At 42.0% G+C, this 19,759-nt stretch overlaps 1 long non-coding RNA gene across 1 annotated transcript; it reads left to right on the forward strand.

Annotated features, from left to right (window-relative positions):
* Positions 1 to 11,618: 11,618 nt before the first annotated feature.
* On the forward strand, positions 11,619 to 19,457 carry LOC143785797 (uncharacterized). The gene is made up of 3 exons (XR_013218083.1): positions 11,619 to 11,743; positions 16,090 to 16,215; positions 19,037 to 19,457. It is a non-coding gene; the product is annotated as an uncharacterized LOC143785797 (long non-coding RNA).
* Positions 19,458 to 19,759: the final 302 nt, after the last annotated feature.

Consider the following 19,759-nt stretch of genomic DNA (forward strand, 5'->3'; position numbering starts at 1 on the left):
TTCCCCGGGTCCAGCGCTGGCTCTCCGCTGCCCAGGTCTCCGTGTATTGGCTGTAGTTGTGAGCTCACCAATATATAGAGCCCATAGCATTAGCGGACAGCCAGAGCTGGACTCAGGGAAGGTGAGGACCATCTCATTTTAATATCTGACCAATACAGATGAGAATCCTTAAAGTTTAAAAAACCCCTTTAATAGAGGATTAGTGTAACCTCTAGAAAAGGCTTAACTGCAATAACAGGCCAAGAGAAGGTTTATGTTACAGGGAACCCGTCAGCAGGATTGTGCTCAGTAACTTACACATAGGGTCAGGTCGGCGCCGTTATACTGAATAAAATGATATCTGGGTTGATGAAATCCATCTTGTGGTTTTTCTTTAATCTTTATTTTCAGTTTTACGTTAATGAGATTCTCGTGCGCTAAGGTGGGGTTGGGGTATGTGGTGCTCTGATTATATATTCATAATGCAGACTGCTGACTGGTCACCGATCCCTCACTGACCCGCCCCCTAGTTTGCATAATGAATACCTAACATACTGAATAAAAAAAAAATCACTTCTGGAGGCAGGTGCTGGACGTGGCCCCTGCGCTACAACATAATCGCATGGTTACTGTGCACTTAATCCCTTTTGCAGATTTACTTGAGCGACCACCAAGATGGCGCCGCCTGCGCAATGGTAGCTGATTGCGATCTCCGAGAGCTGCTACTGTGTAGGCACGGGCGGCGCCATGTTGGTGGAGGACAATTTTATTTCTTCTCCAGCAAGATGGCGCCGCCGGCGCCTGCGCAACAGCAGCTATCGGATCTCTATACAAACCGAAAGCTGCTACTGCGCAGGCGTGGCGGGCACCATTTTCAAAATGACTTTTTTATTTTCTTCGCTCAAGTAAACCTGCAAAAGGGATTAAGTGCACAGTAACCATGCAATTATGCCGCAGCGCAGGTAACACGGCCGGCACCTGCCTGCAGAAGCATTTTTTTTTCTTCAGTATGTTAGGTATTCATTATGCAAACTAGGGGGCGGGGCAGTGAGGGAGCAGTGACCTGTTAGCAGTCTGCACTTGAATATCTAATCACCACATACACCAGCCTCGCCTTAGGGCACGAGAATCTCATTAATCACAAACTGAAAATAAAGACTAAACAACAACCACAAGATGGATTTAATCAACCAAGGTATCATTTTAATCAGTATAATGGCGCCGACCTGACACTGTGCACAATCCTGCTGACAGGTTCCCTTTAAAGGGTTGTCCAATACTGGATGACCCCTTCTTTACAGCCGCAGCGTGTAGCTTTCAGACCAGCGACATTCCTCCTTAGGCCGGAGACACACTGGTGCGAGATACGGCCGAGTCTCGCTGGTTAAAAGCAAGCTGTGGCACCTGCACTCCGGAGCGGAGCGTGCAGCTGCATAGCAAAACATGGAGCCGCATGCTCCGCTCCGGAGTGCCGGTGCCACAGCTTGCTTTTAACCAGCGAGACTCGGCCGTATCTCGCAGCAGTGTGTCTCCGGCCTTACTCATATACTGACATAAACAATGTAATGTGACCACTGATTGGCTGTAGCATTCACTATTCTATCAGACTGGAGGAGACACTGTTTTTCAGCTGCAGTGGTCACATGACATTGTTTAAGTCAGGATACCAATTGGGGACATATCATTGATATTGGAGGATCGGAGCCCATCAGGACGCTATGTAAACAGTTTATTTTGTGCTACACCTTGGGGCAATTAAGAAAAAGATTGTCAATCCTTTTAAAGTGGTGTTATGGTGCCAATCTGTTCCAAATCTGAGATGAGCAGTGCCAATTAATTTACGACCCCATAAATCTTCCAAGATAAATGCACAATGCCTTTTGATCTTGCATGCGTCTCACTATGTATCAGCACTACATCACATAAAAATTTGTGAAATGACACCTTTGACCCTTTTTGACATATCTGCACCACCATAGTCATATACAGCGCTGGCAAAAATTAAGAGACCACCACATCCAAACCCTGTCATGGGCAGCCCAATCTCCAGACTTGAACCCTAATCAAAACCTCTGGAATGTAATCAAGAGGATGATAGATAGTCACAAGCCGTCAAACAAAGAAGAACTGCTTAAATTTTTGCACCAGAAGCAGTGTGAAAGACTGGTGGAAAGCATGCCAAGACGCATGAAAGCTGTGATTAAAAATCATGGTCATTCCACAAAGTATTGATTTCTGAACTCTTCCTGAGCAAAAACATTAGTATTGTTATTTCTAAATGATTATGAACTTGTTTTCTTTGCATTATTTGAGGTCTGAAAGTACTGGTTTTTAAAATCTGGACCATTTCTCATTTTCAGAAAAAAAATTAAATTAAATGCTTGGAAATTTGGAGACATGTTGTCAGAAGTTTATATAATAAAAGAACAATTTACATTTTACTAAAAAATATACCTATAAAGAGAAAAATCAGACAAACTGAAAATTTTGCAGTGGTCTCTTAATTTTTGCCAGAGCTGTATAGTATAAAGCGCCCCCATACGAGTATAAAGCAGCCCCATAGCAGTATAATGCAGCCCCATAACAGTATAATGCATCCCCATAGCAGTATAATGTACTCCTATAGTCGTATAATGGACCCACATAGTAGTATAATTCAACCCCATAGTAGTATAATGCACCCCCATAGTCACATATTCTATAAAGCACCCCCATAGGAGTATAATGCAGCACCATAGCAGTGTAATGCACTCCCCTATCAGTATAAAGCACCCTCGTAGCAGTATAATGCATCGCCATAGTCATTTATAGTATAATGCACCCACAAAGCCATATAATGTACCCCATAGTCATATATATATAGTATAATACACCCCATATGAGTATAATGTACCCCATAGTCAGATATAGTATAATGCACTCCAATAGCAGTATAATGCACCCATAATCATATACAGTATAATGCACCCCAAAGCAGTATAATGCACCCCATAACAGTATAAGGCACCCCATAGTCATATATAGTATAATTCACCCTCATAAGAGTATAATGCAGCCCCATAGCAGTATATTGCACCCCATAGCAGTATAATGCACTCCAATATTAGTATAATGCAGCCCCATAGCCGTATAATGCACCCACATAGTAGTATAATGCACCCCCATAGCAGTAAAAGGCACCCCCATAGTAGTATTATGCACCCCCATAGTAGTATAATGTACCCCTTAGTAGTATAATGCACCCCAACAGTAGTATAGTGCACCCCTATTGCAGTATGATGCACCCCCATAGGAGTATAATGCTGCCCCATAGGAGTATAATGCACCCCATAGGAGCATAATACACCACATAGTAGTATAATTCACCCCCAGAGTAGTAAATTGCACCCCATAGCAGTACAATGAACCCCACAGTCATATAATGCACTTCCATAGTCGTATAATGCACTCCAGAGTAGTATAATGCACCCTCATTGTGGTATAATATACCCTATAGTAGTATGACGCATCCCCATAGTTGTATAATACACCCATATAGCCGTATAATTCACCCCATAGTAGTATAATGCACCCCATTGTAGTTTAATGCACCCCCATAGTCATATATAATATAATGAACCCCCATAGCTGTATAATCCACCCCATAGTCATATATAGTATAATGCACCACTATAGCAGTATAATGCACTCCCATAGTCATGTATAGTATAATGAACCCCAGAGGAGTATAATGCACCCCAATAGTCATATATATTGTAATGCACCCCCACAGAAGTATAATGCACCCCCATAGTCATATATGGTATAATGCACCTCAATAGCAGTATAATGCACCCCCATAGTAGTATAATGCACCCCCATAGTAGTATAATGTACACTAATGGCGGTATAATGCACTCCCATAGCAGCATAATGCACACCCATAGCAGTATATAGTATAATGCACCCCAATAGCAGTGTAATGCATCCCAACAGTAGTATAATGCACCCCTATTGCAGTATGATGCACCCCCATAGGAGTATAATGCAGCCCCATAGGAGTATAATGCACCCCATAGGAGCATAATACACCACATAGTAGTATAATTCACCCCCAGAGTAGTAAATTGCACCCCATAGCAGTACAATGAACCCCACAGTAGTATAATGCACTTCCATAGTCGTATAATGCACTCCAGAGTAGTATAATTCGCCCTCATTGTGGTATAATATACCCTATAGTAGTATGACGCATCCCCATAGTTGTATAATACACCCATATAGCCGTATAATTCACCCCATAGTATTATAATGCACCCCATTGTAGTTTAATGCACCCCCATAGTCATATATAATATAATGAACCCCCATAGCTGTATAATCCACCCCATAGTCATATATAGTATAATGCACCCCTATAGCAGTATAATGCACTCCCATAGTCATGTATAGTATAATGAACGCCAGAGGAGTATAATGCACCCCAATAGTCATATATAGTGTAATGCACCCCCACAGAAGTATAATGCACCCCCATAGTCATATATGGTATAATGCACCTCAATAGCAGTATAATGCACCTCCATAGTAGTATAACGTACACTAATGGCAGTATAATGCACTCCCATAGCAGCATAATGCACACCCATAGCAGTATATAATATAATGCACTCCAGTAGCAGTGTAATGCACCTCCATAGCAGTATAATGCACCCCCATAGTAGTATGATGCCCCATAGTCATATAATGCACCCCATAGCAGTATTATACCCCCCATAGTAGTATAATGTACCCCATAGCAGTATAATGCACCCTTATAGTAATATAACACACCCCCATAGTCGTAAAATGCACATCAATAATCATATAATACACCCCATAGTAGTATAATGCACCCCCATAGTAATAAAATGTACCCCCAAGCAGTATAATGCACCCCATAGTCATATATAATATAATGCCTCCCCATAGCAGTATAATCCACCCCCATAGTCATATACAGTGGGGCAAAAAAGTATTTAGTCAGTCAGCAATAGTGCAAGTTCCACCACTTAAAAAGATGAGAGGCGTCTGTAATTTACATCATAGGTAGACCTCAACTATGGGAGACAAACTGAGAAAAAAAAATCCAGAAAATCACACTGTCTGTTTTTTTATCATTTTATTTGCATATTATGGTGGAAAATAAGTATTTGGTCAGAAACAAACAATCAAGATTTCTGGCTCTCACAGACCTGTAACTTCTTCTTTAAGAGTCTCCTCTTTCCTCCACTCATTACCTGTAGTAATGGCACCTGTTTAAACTTGTTATCAGTATAAAAAAACACCTGTGCACACCCTCAAACAGTCTGACTCCAAACTCCACTATGGTGAAGACCAAAGAGCTGTCAAAGGACACCAGAAACAAAATTGCAGCCCTGCACCAGGCTGGGTAGACTGAATCTGCAATAGCCAACCAGCTTGGAGTGAAAAAATCAACAGTGGGAGCAATAATTAGAAAATGGAAGACATTCAAGACCACTGATAATCTCCCTCGATCTGGGGCTCCACGCAAAATCCCACCCCGTGGGGTCAGAATGATCACAAGAACGGTGAGCAAAAATCCCAGAACCACGCGGGGGGACCTAGTGAATGAACTGCAGAGAGCTGGGACCAATGTAACAAGGCCTACCATAAGTAACACACTACGCCACCATGGACTCAGATCCTGCAGTGCCAGACGTGTCCCACTGCTTAAGCCAGTACATGTCCGGGCCCGTCTGAAGTTTGCTAGAGAACATTTGGATGATCCAGAGGAGTATTGAGAGAATGTCCTATGGTCTGATGAAACCAAACTGGAACTGTTTGGTAGAAACACAACTTGTCGTGATTGGAGGAAAAAGAATACTGAGTTGCATCCATCCAACACCATACCTACTGTAAAGCATGGTGGTGGAAACATCATGCTTTGGGGCTGTTTCTCTGCAAAGGGGCCAGGACGACTGATCCGGGTACATGAAAGAATGAATGGGGCCATGTATCGTGAGATTTTGAGTGCAAACCTCCTTCCATCAGCAAGGGCATTGAAGATGAAGCGTGGCTGGGTCTTTCAACATGACAATGATCCAAAGCACACCGCCAGGGCAACGAAGAAGTGGCTTCGTAAGAAGCATTTCAAGGTCCTGGAGTGGCCTAGCCAGTCTCCAGATCTCAACCCTATAGAAAACCTTTGGAGGGAGTTGAAAGTCCGTGTTGCCAAGCGAAAAGCCAAAAACATCACTGCTCTAGAGGAGATCTGCATGGAGGAATGGGCCAACATACCAACAACAGTGTGTGGCAACCTTGTGAAGACTTACAGAAAACGTTTGACCTCTGTCATTGCCAACAAAGGATATATTACAAAGTATTGAGATGAAATTTTGTTTCTGACCAAATACTTATTTTCCACCATAATATGCAAATAAAATGATAAAAAAACACACAATGTGATTTTCTGGATTTTTTTTTCTCAGTTTGTCTCCCATAGTTGAGGTCTACCTATGATGTAAATTACAGACGCCTCTCATCTTTTTAAGTGGTGGAACTTGCACTATTGCTGACTGACTAAATACTTTTTTGCCCCACTGTATACAGCTCTGGCAAAAATGAAGAGACCACTGCAAAATTTTCAGTTTGTCTGATTTTTCTCTTTATAGGTATATTTTGAGTTAAATATAAATTGTTCTTTTATTCTATAAACTTCTGACAACATGTCTCCGAATTTCCAAGCAATACATTTTGGGGTTTTTTTTCTGAAAAGGAGAAATGGTCCAGATTTTTAAAAAAGCCAGTGCTTTCAGACCTCAAATAATGCAAAGAAAACAAGTTCATAATAATTTAGAAACAACAATACTAATGTTTTAACTCAAGAAGAGTTCAGAAATCAATATTTTGTGGAATAACTATGATTTTTAATCACAACTTTCATGCGTCTTGGCATGATTTCCATCAGTCTTTCACACTGCTTCTGGCGCTAAAATGTAAGCAGTTCTTCTTTGTTTGATGGCTTGTGACTATGCATCATCCTCTTGATTACATTCCAGAGGCTTTTAATGGGGTTCAGGTCTAGAGATTGGGCTGTCCATGACAGGGTTTTGATGTGGTGGTCTCTTAATTTTTGCCAGAGCTGTGGCTCTGTAGGAGTATATTGCAACCTCGTAGGAGTATAATGCAACCCCATAGCGGTATAATTCAACCCATAGTAGTATAAAGCAACCCCATAGCATTATGCACCCCGTAGTAGTAAAATGCAACCCCACAGTAGTATAATGCACCCGAATAGCCGTGTAATGCACCCCATAGTCATATATAGTGTAACGCACCCCATAAGAGTATAATGTAGCCCCATAGCAGTATCATGTACCCCTATAGCAGTATAATGCATCCCTATAGTAGAATAATGCACCCGTATAGTCGTATAATGCACACACATGGTAGTATAATGCACCCTCATAGCAGTGTAATGCACCCACTTAGCAGTATAATGCACTCCATAGTAATGTAATGAATCCCCATAGTAGTATAATGTACCCCTTAGTAGTATAATGCACCCCGACAGTAGTATAATGTACCCCTATAGTCATATATAATATAATGCACCCCATAGAAGTATAATGCTACCCATAGTCAAACACAGTATAATACACCCCAAAGCAGTATAATGCACCCCATAGCAGTAAAATGCACCCTCATAGCAGTATAATGCACTCCTATAGACACATACAGTATAGTGATAATGCAAACCCATCGTAGTATAATGCAACTTATAGCAGTATAATGCACCCCCATAGCAGTATAATGCATTTCAATAGTAGTATAAAGCTCCTCTATAGTTGTGTAATGCACCCCATAGTAGTATAATTCACCTTCATAACAGTATATTGCACCCCCATAGTAGTTTAATGCACCCCCATATGTTATGATCTGGTGGCCTAGGAGCAGCATGAGACGTACTCTGGAGAAGGTGGTAGCTGTACTGACAGCAGACCCTGAACTTAACACCGCAACTAGAAGTAGCCGTGGGATGTACCTAACACTCCCTAGACATCTCGACACAGCCATAGGACTAAATACCCCTAGAGATAGAAAAGGGAAAACTATCTTGCCTCAGAGAAAATCCCCAAAGGATAGACAGCCCCCCACAAATATTGACTGTGAGAGGAGAGGGAAATAACATACGCAGACTGAAAACAGGATTTAGCAAAGGAGGCCGCTCTAGCTAAATAGAAAGGATAGGACAGAGTACTATGCGGTCAGTATTAAAACACTAGAAAATATCCACCACAGAAAATACAAAATCTCCACATCTAACTAAAGGGTGGGTATATCTGCATCTCCAGAGATACCAGCTTGGCTGAACAAATCCTTATACAGACCAAGCTGGACAAGACAAAACATGGAAAAGAACTGAACAATAAGGCCCACAGCATGTGGACTGCAAAAAACAAGCCAGAACTTATCTTTGTTGAAACGAACAGCAAAGCAGGAGAGACCAGGCAGGGATGTGAATGCTCCAGGAACAATGGACAACTGGCACTGACTAAAGGGTCAAGCAAGACTAAATAGCCCAGTCAGAATTGCAATAAGTGGACACACCTGATGAATGCTGCGATCCAAAGACAGCAGCGCTACCACTTATAACCACCGGAGCGAGCCCAAGAGCAGAATTCACAACACCCATAGTCATAAAATGTACCCCGATAGTTGTAAAATGCACCCCGTAGTAGTATAATGCACCCCATAGTAGTACAATGTACCCCTAACTAATATAATGCACCCCCACAGTCATAAATGGTAATATGGTATAATGCACCCCCATAGCAGTATAAAGCAACCCATAGTCATGCACAATATAATGCACCCCCATAGCAGTATACTGCACCCTAATAGTAACATAATGCACCATAATAGCAGTATAATGCACTCCAATAGCAGAGTAATACACCACCATAGCAGTACAATGTGCCCCCATAGCAGTAAAATGCATCGCAATGGCAGTGTAATGCAGCCCCTTAGTCATATATAGTATAATGCAAACCCATAGCAGTTTAATGCACCCCCATAGCAGTATAATGCATCCCAATAGTAGTATAATGCAACCCCATAGTAGTATAATGCCCCCTATAGTGGTATAGTGCACCCGATAGTAATATAATGCACCTTCATAGCAGTTTAAATCACTCCTGTAGTAGTATAATACACCCCATAGCAGTATAATGCATCCCTATAGTCATATAATGCACCCACATAGTAGTATGATGCACCCCCATAGTAGTATAATACACCCCCATAGCAGAATGATGCACCCCCATAGTCATATATACGATAAAGCACCCCCATAGGAGTATAATGTACCCCATAGTAGTATAATGCACCCCCATAGTATTATAATGTACCCCTTTATAGTATAACGCACCCCTATAGCAGTATGATGCACCCCCAAAGGAGTATAATGCACCATATAGCAGTGTAATGCACCACATTGTAGTATAATACACCACATAGTAGTAAATTGCACCACTATAGCAGTATAATGAACCCCCATAGTAGTATAATGCACTCCCATAGTCGTATAATGCATTCCATAGTAGTATAATGCACCCTTATTGTAGTATAATGTACCCTATAGTAGTATAATGCATCCCTATAGTAGTATAATGCATCCACATAGCAGTATAATGCACCCCACAGTAGTATAATAAACCCCCATAGTCATATAATGCAATCCATAGTAGTATAATGCACCCCCAAAGTAGATTAATGCACCCCCATAGTCATATATAACATAATGCACTCCCAAAGTAGTTTAATGCACCCCCATAGTCATACAATATATAGTATAATGCACCCCAATAGCAGTATAATGCACCTCCATAGTCATGGATAGTATAATGCATGCCATAGGAGTATAATGTAATGCACCCCAATAGTCATATATAGTGTAATGCACCCCCACAGTAGTATAATGCACCCCATAGTCATATATAGTTTAATGCACCCCAATAGCAGTATAATGCACCTCCATAGCAATATAATGCAACCCATAGTAGTGTAATGAACCCCCATAGTCATATAATGCACCCCATAGTAGTATAATGCACCCCCAACATAGTTTAATGCACCTCCATAGTCATATACAATATAATGCACCCCAGAGTAGTTTAATGCACCCCCATAGTCTTATATTGTATAATGCACTCCTTTAGGAGTATAATGCACCCCAAAGCAGTATAAAGCACCCCCATAGTCATGTATAGTATAATGCATCCCATAGTCATATATAGTGTAATGCACCCCCACAGAAATATAATGCACCCAATAGTCATATATAGTATAATGCACCCCAGTAGCTGTACAATGCATCCCCATAGCAGTATAATGCAACCCATAGTCATACACAGTATAATGCACTCCCATAGCAATATAAAGCACCCCCATAGTAGTATAATGCACCATTATAAGAGTATAATGCACTCCAATAGCAGCATAATGTACCCCCATAGCAGTATGTAGTATAATGCACCCCCGTGGCACTATAATGTACCTCCATAGCAGTATAATGCACCCCTATAGCAGTATAATGCACCCCATAGTAATATTTAGTATAAAGCAAACCCATAGCAGTATAGTGCAGCCCCATAGCAGTATAATGCACCCCATAGCAGTATAATGCACCCTTTTCATAGTATAATGCACCCGCATAGTCGTAAAATGCACGCCAATACTCATATAATGCAACCCATAGTAGTATAATGCACCCTCATAGCAGTATAAAGCACCCCCATAGCAGTATAATGCACCCCCATAGTCATATAATGCACCCCATAGTAGTATAATGCACCCCCACAGTTGTATAATGTACACCCATAGCCGTGTAATGCACTCCCATAGTCATATATAGTGTAATGCACCCCTGTAGGAGCATAATTCAGCCCCATAGCAGTGTAATGCACCCCCATATGTAGTATAATGCACCCCCATAGCAGTATAATTTACCCCTATAGTAGTATAATGCACCCCCCATAGTCAACTGCTGGCCTCGGATTTGCCGGCAGTGTGCATTGCCATGCACATACCCGATGGGTTTCTGCGCCGCAATACACATCAACTAAACGTGGGTCTGAGGATGCACACCCAGTTGAGGATTGTGCTGACGTCATTGAGCCTCCACCCACATGGGTTTGGTGGCGACCTCTGCGATCGCAGTCGTTACGCCCCTGTGGGATGTCACATGTCGTCTCTTCTGGAATGTAAATGACTATAATTTCTTCCATATGGACAGTTTCATATATAAGCTGATGTATCAAAGTCATAAAAGTCGAAGTTCCAGCAGAGATCTCAGCACAAAGACCAAACATCTACTGCACAATTTACTGTCCAATGATTTGCAGATTACTTTCAGGTAATAGAATCTATACAGAAAATTACTAGTAAGATGGTAATACACTAAGTTAGGAGGGTTAAAACTATGTACAATACAATTTATGAATTTGACTCACTTGGGGCAGAATTGAAACCGGACAGAAAAACTGCATGCCCTAAATACCAGACACCTAAGGGTTGTTTGCTTTGTTAATATTAATGAGTGAATTTTTGAACCAACCAATCAGATGCTTTCTTTTTCTGCCACTTGTGACATGACAGTTGGAATGTGTCGGTTGGTTCCGGTGAGGAGTTTCTTGTAATACCTGACCCCAGCCCTGGTACCGTGCAGATATGGGATGTAATTAGGGTCCGATGGGCCCCGATGCAAGATTTGGCCCTCCAGGTATATATGTCCCTCATCTTAGCCCCATCTTGCTATATATATATATATACCCTACATCCTGCCATATATGTCCCTCAGCCTGGTGATTTCATTTATATACCATTCTTCCTGGTATATATATATTTAAATATATATATTACATGAATATTGTTATGTGTATTTATGGTAATGATTATAGATTTTGATTTTAGGTTTTGTTAAATAGGGATCTCTTTTCTCTGCATTTACTAATGTAATAGGTATTGTGATATTCTGAGGCCTGCTGGCCCAGCACACGGGAGATGAACACCCTATGTGCCAGTGATCATTATATTTTGTGTTGTATTGATTGCATTGTAAAACCAAATAAAAATTACTTAAAAAAACAGTCATACCTAATAATCCTAATTGTACGGCAACTATTGATATGATGTTTAATTGATTGTGTCTTTGTCATAAAAAAAGTTACAAATGTTTTAATCTGAGAAAACCAAATAAAAATTGATTGAAAATAAAATAAAAATGAGCCAGTGGGTCCTACTCTTTGGGGAACGAGCGAACATGTCACCTGTGCTAGGAGAAATAAATAAGGATGATAGTATGGCATAGATAATGTTTGTAAGAGTATAACATATATAATAGAAGTCTATGAACATCACTGGGGGGAGAAAAGTAGCAAAATGTTGAAAAATACAATACATACAGTGGTGAATATTCATAAGAGCAGAGGTCGCACTACATATTTTACATAATTTATAATTTTGAGGAGTATTTTTTATACAAGGAGGAGTAAGTAATTTGCAGAAAGTCAAATTTATAGTAAACATGTTTACAGAATGTTAGGTCCTCACTACATATAAAGAGATACATGTCTCCAAGCATGAAATGGGTTTTCCACTCTCCAGAGAGTCCTCTGTATCGGGCAGTGCTGTGTATAAATAATAGAATCAGGGCTCCCCTCACCTTCCCCGGGTCCAGCGCCGGCTCTCCGCTGCCCAGGTCTCCGTGTATTGGCTGTAGTTGTGAGCTCACCAATATATAGAGCCCATAGCAGCAGCAGACAGCCAGAGCTGGACTCAGGGAAGGTGAGGACCATCTCATTTTAATATCTGACCAATACAGATGAGAATCCTTTAAGTTTAATACCCCTTTAATAGAGGATTAGTGTAACCTCTAGAAAAGGCTGTACTGCAATAACAGGCCAAGAGAAGGTTTTATTCATTTTGGAGATTATATTGTTATCATTGGGAGGTTTCTTCAATAAAATTCGATGTATAATCTAACGGGTGATGACTTTTATTAGACTGACTGTCATTTGCACAGACCATTTAGGAAAATCCGAGAATAATATCATTTGCATAATAATTTGGAACATGGTGTAATGCACCCAATAGTAACATAATGCACCTTCATAGCACTATAAATCACTCCCATAGTAGTATAATTCACCTCATAGCAATTTAATGAACCCCAATTGTCATGTAATGCACCCACATAGTAGTATAATGCACCCCCATAGTAGTACAGTGCACCCCTATAGCAGAATAATGCACCCCACAGTCATATATACGATAAAACACCCCCCATAGGAGTATAATGCGGCCCCATAGTAGTATAATGCACCCCGACAATAGTATAATGCACCCCTGTAGCAGTATAATTCACCCCCATAGGAGTATAATGCACCCCATAGCAGTATAATGCATGACATAGTAGTATAATACACCCCTATAGTAGTAAATTGCACCCCCATAGCAGTATAATGAACCCCATAGTAGTATAATGCACCCCATGTAACAACTCTTCCAGCATCACTGCTTCCCATCCTCCACCTGCATTACACACCAACTTACTCACTTCTCTGGGCCATGCTGTGAGTTCTGTCTGCTCCTGGCTCCATGCTGTGTGCCTCATGTCTCCTGCTTGCTCTGTACATGCTTTCTGGCTGTGTGCCTGGGGGAGGCGGAGCTGCAAATCCTGATTCTTGAGACTGTGTGCACCTTCCTAATGTGTCCCCTGCCAATTGCCAAGAGGCATCAGGTACTTAAGGCATTCCCACCTCTAGGGGAATGCCTAAGCAACTTAATTCCTCAGTCAGTTTCTCGCTACTGAGGTGCCAGGTCCTGTCTCAATCTCTTGTATTAACCACACAGTGGGGCATCGTACCCTGGTCTATACCTGTGTTTTGTTACTCTTGTTTCTGCCACCCAGTGGGCCTTGTACCCTGGTCTGTGTCCTTGTTTCTGTGCCTTGTCCCATTCCTGTCTTAACCTAGTCCTATTCCTGTGTCCGTTTGTATCCCAGTCTTGAGCCTTCCATATCTCTCTGTGTTTCCTTGTGTTTACTTCATTCTGCTCCCAGCTCCGCCTCCTGTGGTTCTGCTCTGCCTCCTGTGTCTGTGCTCTGCATCCTGTGACTTTGCTCTGCTCTTGGCTCCGCACTGTGCGGCTTTGCTCTTGCTCTGTGGCTCCGCTCTGCTCTCACTCTGCGGTTCTGCCTTGCTCCGCTCCTTGCTGTTCTGCTCCACTCTTGTTCCACACCTCGCAAGCCTTTGTCCTTACTGTCTGAACAGGTCCCTACCTGTTCCCATATATCTCTCACGCCTGCCAGTGTGTCAGCCGTGCCAGCCTGCGTCTCAGCTGTGCCCGCCTGCCTGCTAGTGTTCCATCCCCCAGTGGGATCAGCAGCCACAGCCAGACAACACCCTGGAGTGGTACCTGGTAGCTACCTGCCGCACAAGCTTGACCTCACCATCTGAAGCTCCAGTGAACACCAAGGTAGCTACTTAGTCACGCCCCTTTCAGGGCAGTCTGGTTTGTGGCACAGTGGGGCCACACCCCCTCACTCATGCCAACAAGTCAGGGCGCGAGTGTAACACCCCATAGTAGTATAATGCACCCTCATTGTAGTATAATGTTCCCTATAGTAGTATAATGCATCCACATAGCAGTATACTGTACCCCATAGTCGTATAATGCACCCCATAGTCATATAATGCATCCCATAGTAGTATAATGCACCCCCATAGTCATATATAGTATAATGCACCCCCATAGCAGTATAATTGCACCCCCATAGTTATGTATAAAATAATACACCCCATTGGAGTATAATGCACCTCAATAGTCATATATAGTGTAATCCACCCCCACAGAAGTATAATGCACCCCATAGTCATATATAGTACAATGCACCCCCATAGCAGTATCATGCACCCCCATAGCAGTATAATACACCACCATAGGTGTATAATGCACCCCCATAGTCGTATAATGCACCCGCATAGTCGTATAATGCACTCCCAAAGGAGTATAATGTACCCCCATAGCAGTATAATGCACCCAAAAAGTCATGTTTAGTATAATGCACCCCACAGGAGTATAGTTCACCCCAATAGTCATATATAGTGTAATGCACCCCCACAGAAGTATAATGCACTCCATAGTCATATATTATAATGCACCCCAATAGCAGTATAATGCACTCCCATAGCAGTATAATGCAACCCATAGTCATACACAGTATCATGCACCCCAAATCAGTATAATGTGCCCCCATAGTAGTATAATGCACCATAATAGCAGTATAATGCACCATAATAGCAGTATAATGCACCCACATAGCGGCATAATGCATCCCCATAGTAGTATATAGTATAATACACCCCCATGGCAGTATAATCTACCCCAGTAGCAGTAAAATGCACTCCAATAGCAGTTTAATGCACCCCCATAGTCATATATAATGGAAACCCATAGCAGTTTAATGCACCCCATAGTCATATAATGCGCCCCATAGTATTATAATGCACCTTATAGCAGTATAATGCACCCCCATAGTAGTATAATGCACTCCATTGCAGTATAATGCACCCTTATAGTAGTATAATGTACCCCCACAGTCTTAAAATGCACACCGATGGTCATATAGTGCACCCTCATAGTAGTATAATGCACCCCATAGTAGTATAATGCACCCCTATAGCTGTGTAATGCACCCCAATAGTCATATATAGTGTAATGCACCCCTCTAGGAGTATAATAAAGCCCCATAGTAGTATAATGCACCCCCATAGTAGTATAATGCACCCCCATAGCAGTATAATGCTCCCCTATAGTCAACTTCTGACCTCGGATTTGCCTGCAGTGTGTATTGCCATGCACAGACCCGATGTGTCTCTGCGCCACAATACACTTCAACTAAACGTGGGTCTGAGGATGCACACCCAGTTGAGGATTGTGCTGACGTCATTGAGCCTCCACCCACATGGGTCCGGTTGCGACCTCTGCAATCACAGATGTTACGCCCCTGTAGGATGTCACATGTCGTCTCTTCTGGAATGTAAATGACTATAATTTCTTCCATAGGGACAGTGTCATGTGCAAGCTGATGTATCAAAGTCATAAAAGTCCATGTTCCAGCAGACATCACAGCACAAAGACCAAGCATCTACTGCACAATTTACTGTCCAATGATTTGCAAATTACTTTCAGGTAATAGAATCTATACAGAAAATTACTAGTAAGATGGTAATACGCTAAGTTTGGAGTGTTAAAACTATGTACAATACAATTTACGAATTTGACTCACTTAGGGCACAATTGAAACCGGTCAGAAAAACTGCATGCCCTAAATATCAGACACCTAAGACTGACCTATCTCATGGGTTTTAGTTCTGACCTATCTCATGGATTTTAGTTATGTGCGCATTCAAGTAACCATTGGAAGATTGTTGGGAAGGTGGTGAAAGAAATTTGGGATCTTATAATGTCAGTGGTGATCACCGTACAACCTGTACACTGACACTATAGACAGAGCTCATGTGTATAATGTCACTGGTGATCATTGTATTACCTGTACACTGACACTATATACAAAGCTCCTGTGTATAATGGCACTTAGTATTGTGTTTTTTTTAATTAATGATCAGTATTGTAGTATTCGGTCAGTATGTGGCGTTAATATGTGGTCTGGTCATGGTGTGGTGGCATATGTTCCTTGTATGTGGTATTATCCGGTCACTATGTGGAGGTAATATGTGATCTGGTCATGCTGTGATGGCGCTTGTCCCTTGTGTGTAGTATTATTGGTCGTTTTAAAAAAAATGTATGTGACAAATTCCCTTAGAGAAAAATAAATAAAAATATACCTAAAAGAGCATGGGGTATTTTGAGAAATGTTTAATAGGTTAGAGTAGAGTAGGACCCTGACAAGAAGAGTCTACCATGTTGTGATGGCTTCTTAAAAAATCTTTTGGCAAAACAAAAGCTGCCGGCTATGTATGTGATCTGGTGTTCTATAGGATCTGTTAATGTGTGATTGGTGAGGACGTGGTACAGAAGCAGAGTTTTTCCAAGAGTGGGCTGTGGAACTGTGGAATGTTCAAGGGTTGGAGGCGCAGTTGGGGTACAGGTGGTGCCTGGGTGGAGTCTAACTGGGGCCCAAAAATTTTGGCAGTATGGTGCTCTGAAATACCTGGTAGAAGCCCTGAATATTAGACATGAGTTTATTCACCACAGTGCATTTCCAATTATATGTTAGAATATCAGGGTGATCCTGGATTAATAAAAAGTTTTCAATTTTAACCTTAGATATTCCCTGCCCCAGGTTTTGGGATCATTGTAATCCATGAGTGAAAAAAAGAAACCCAATAACATAATATGTACTATTTCTAAAGTCCATAAGTGAACTTTTGCTCAAAAATATATGTAAAATACAAGATAAATAAAAACTATAGAGAATTAAAAATCTAAAATCAGATCTTGTGTTTGGTTGAGACTGTATGGTATACGTGTAAAGGACCTTTCATCACATTTTTCATGCTGAACTGAACACAAGATGTAATAGTGGCTGCAGAGCAGAATAAAACATTTTATTTATTTTTAATTTCATCTCTCCTTGTGGCGATATCAGCAATCAAATCATTTGGCACCTAATGAGTTAACTTTTGTCAGGTCCAAGTGGGTGTTACTGGAGAGCAACTCCTACAGGGAGAAGAAGTGCACACCCCAATGAAAACACCCACTTCAGCTTAGGCCGGTTTCACACGTCAGTGGCTCCGGTACGTGAGGTGACAGTTTCCTCCCGTACCGGAGACACTGACACACGTAGACCCATAAAAATCAATGCATCTGTTCAGATGTCATTGATTTTGTGCGGACCGTGTGCGGACCGTGTCTCCGTGTGCCAAACACGGAGACATGTCAGTGTTCGTGGGAGCGCACGTTTTACACGGACCCAATAGAGTCAATGGGTCCGTGTAAAACACGCACCTCACACGGACATTCTCCGTCTGGGGTCCGTGTGCGTGCCGGAGACAGCGCTACAGTAAGCGCTGTCCCCCCCACATGGTGCTGAAGCCGCCATTCATATGTTCCCTGTAGCACCGTTTGCTACAGAGAAAATATGAATGATAGTGTTTAAACTAAAGATCCATGTGTCCGCCCCCCCCCCACCCCCTGTGCGCCCCCCCCGCTGGTCAGAAAATACTTATCCGGGTCCCCCGTCGGCTGTCGCTCCTTCCTGGTCTGGCCGCGCCTCCTACTGTATGCGGCCGATTACACTCATGAATATGTGGCTCCACCTCCAATAGGGGCGGAGCCGCCTATTCATGAGTGTAAATGAGCGGCCCCACGTGACCGCATACAGTAAGCCGCGGCCAGACCAGGAAGGAGCGACTGCCGACGGGGGATCCGGGTGAGTATTTTCTGACCAGCGGGGGGGGCGCACAGGGGGTGGGGGGGCGGCGGACACATGGATCTTTATTTTAAACACTATTCTTCATATTTTCCCTGCAGCAAACGTTGCTGCAGGGATGATATGAATCGCAGCTTCAGCACCATGCAGAGTGGGTACCACACGCTCCGTGTGGTACCCACTCGCCATACGGGCGGCACACGTGTGCCGCAGGTATGGCCTCCGTGAGTTCCCAGGCACACGGACACGGATAACTCCGGTACCGATTTATTCCGGTACCGGAATTATCTGGACGTGTGGGACAGCCCTTAACTAAAGTGAACTCATTAGATGCCAAATACTTTGATTGCTGGTATATCTGCAAGAGAGGTGAAATAAAATTTAAAAAAAACTTTTATTCCACTTCTGCAGACATTATTATGTTGTGTGTCCAGGTCAACATGAAAAATTTGGTGGAAGGTCCTCTACACGCATATCATATGTTCTCAACCAAAACAAGATCTTATTTTACAATATTAATTCTCTATAGTTTTTATTAATATTGCATTTTACATATTATTTTTGCATAAGTTCAATGCTGATTTGGATTTATGTTGAATGCGTTTTTCTGGTATTTAGACCTTGTAATGATTGTGAACTATGAACAGCTTAGAACAACTGAGGTTTACACAGAAATCCCAAGAAAATGCTGAAAGGAAGTGGAGGGGGAAAAAGCGGATTCCTTTAAACAAATGTGTGTAACCAGAGAAACGCAACAACTGGAAAACTTTCCTAATTGTATCTGGACCCTTCAGGGGAGTTTCATGTGACAACATAAAGCGGTGTGGTGTCTTAGATTATTTTTAATTGCTAAGAACAAGCTACGTTTTGTGAAAAGGGTTCATAAATCCAAGGTATGATTTAAATATCATATCAGGTGAAATATTTCTCCATACACGGTTTTACATGTGAAAATCTAAATGATCAGATCGATTCTCTCATTTACCTAAGTGATGAGTGTAATGAACCAATCAGCTGCTTGCTTTGTTTGCTTTGTTAATATTAATGAGTGAATTTTTGAACCAACCAATCAGATGCTTTCTTTTTCTGCCACTTGTGACATGACAGTTGGAATGTGTCGGTTGGTGCCGGTGAGGAGTTTCTTGTAATACCTGACCCCAGCCCTGGTACCGTGCAGTTATGGGATGTAATTAGGGTCCGATGGGCCCCGCTGCAAGATTTGGCCCTACAGGTATATGTGTCCCTCATCTTAGCCCCATCTTGCTATATATATATATATATATATATATATATATATACACCCTACAACCTGCCATATATGTCCCTCAGCCTGGTATTTTC

Source organism: Ranitomeya variabilis, chromosome 7 (assembly GCF_051348905.1).
Source record: "Ranitomeya variabilis isolate aRanVar5 chromosome 7, aRanVar5.hap1, whole genome shotgun sequence".
NCBI lineage: Eukaryota > Metazoa > Chordata > Amphibia > Anura > Dendrobatidae > Ranitomeya > Ranitomeya variabilis.